The sequence below is a fragment of the Triticum aestivum genome, chromosome 5D (assembly GCF_018294505.1).
Source record: "Triticum aestivum cultivar Chinese Spring chromosome 5D, IWGSC CS RefSeq v2.1, whole genome shotgun sequence".
Taxonomy (NCBI): Eukaryota; Viridiplantae; Streptophyta; class Magnoliopsida; order Poales; family Poaceae; genus Triticum; species Triticum aestivum.
Window position 1 is genome coordinate 434,314,336 of NC_057808.1, and position 1,501 is coordinate 434,315,836.

Consider the following 1,501-nt stretch of genomic DNA (forward strand, 5'->3'; position numbering starts at 1 on the left):
ACCTTTAGTCCCGGTTGGTGCCACCAACCGGTACTAATGGCCATCGCACCCTTTAGTCCCGGTTCGTGGCACCAACTGGGACTAAAGGGCCCAGGTGAACCGGGACTAATGCCTTAGCTGCACGAATGGCCACCTACCTGTATGGCCACCTACCTGTATATTTTGTCCAGTTTAGAAGAGCTCTGATGAACACAACAGATGACACACTCCTTCAAGCCTTTGCCTCAGATCTGTATGATAAGTTTCTGCATCATGTAGCAATTAAGCACCCTCTAGTGCGTGCCATATTTATATGCGGTGTTCAGCAAGCGTGCAGGGCGCACGACATCTATGACCCTGACGCAGGGTACAAGCAGGTCCTCAAAAGGTTAGCAATCCCTGGTTTCAACCTGGTAGATGCGATAGCCAACTCTAGGATAGATATTCTCCAAGAGGTTCTTGATTACCAGAAGCGGCAGGCATCCAGAAATGCTGATAAAGATGGAGCGCGTCAGGTCAGAATATTTCGCCCAGATGGCACGTTTTGGATTTGGGAGAACAAAACTGCCTTCAGGCGCTACCTGCTGACGGATAATGTGAATGTTACTGCAAATAACTGTCTATCCTATATTGACATCGAGAGGCATCTTATTGTCCACGGCCCAGACTATTCAAAGGAGGATAAGGACTACAAAGAGGCGGCAGATAATGATGGGGTTCAATATTGGAAGGTGGTGGGTAACCAGTGGGACAGAAATAGGCCGAGAAAACAGAAGCTGGACACATTCGAGGTCATGGAGCTTATGGTTGCGTCTGTTTCAGAGGAGATCATGCCTCTGATGATCTCTGAGCTGCTTGATCAATCTGCTATGACTGGAAAGTAGGTACCGGTGTACTTCTGTTTGTACCTTATTGAAATCAATTTATGCTCTGTTATACTAACTATGTTTGATGGTTGATGCTTTACAGGCTGAAGGCTGTCTGGGAATTGTACAAGAACAGTGGGTTTGAGCTCTCGAATATGGACGTGCAAAATATGCTGGCGCTGGTTGGCCTCAGTAGGGAAGCAGAGGAAGAAGACGACCATTGATAGGTTGCTGCTGCATGAACTTCCAAGTTGGTTCCACAATTGGATGATCGACATTCTGAATGAACCCGTCTTTCACAGCAGTCCACGAAATGACATTTTGAGATCCAGTGAAAGCATTGGATCATGTAGCCACCTTAGTGCCTGTAGGAATTTATGTTAATTAACTGGTGAAACAAGCTGTTGTCTCTTGCCTGGGCTGATGTAACATTTCGAGTAGATGATTTTTCATATAAAAAACTTTTTCATCCGAGTTCGTATGCAAAAGTTATGCCCATTTTTAGAAATTCCAGAGAGATTTTGCAAATAAAGTCGAAATTCATATTTGTTAATTTTCCCAACAACTAGACCACATATCACATGGGAAACTTATTTTATTTTTTTGACATTTCCATCATTTTCTTTTGTTTTTTCTAAAACTGAAAAGGCGGTCCA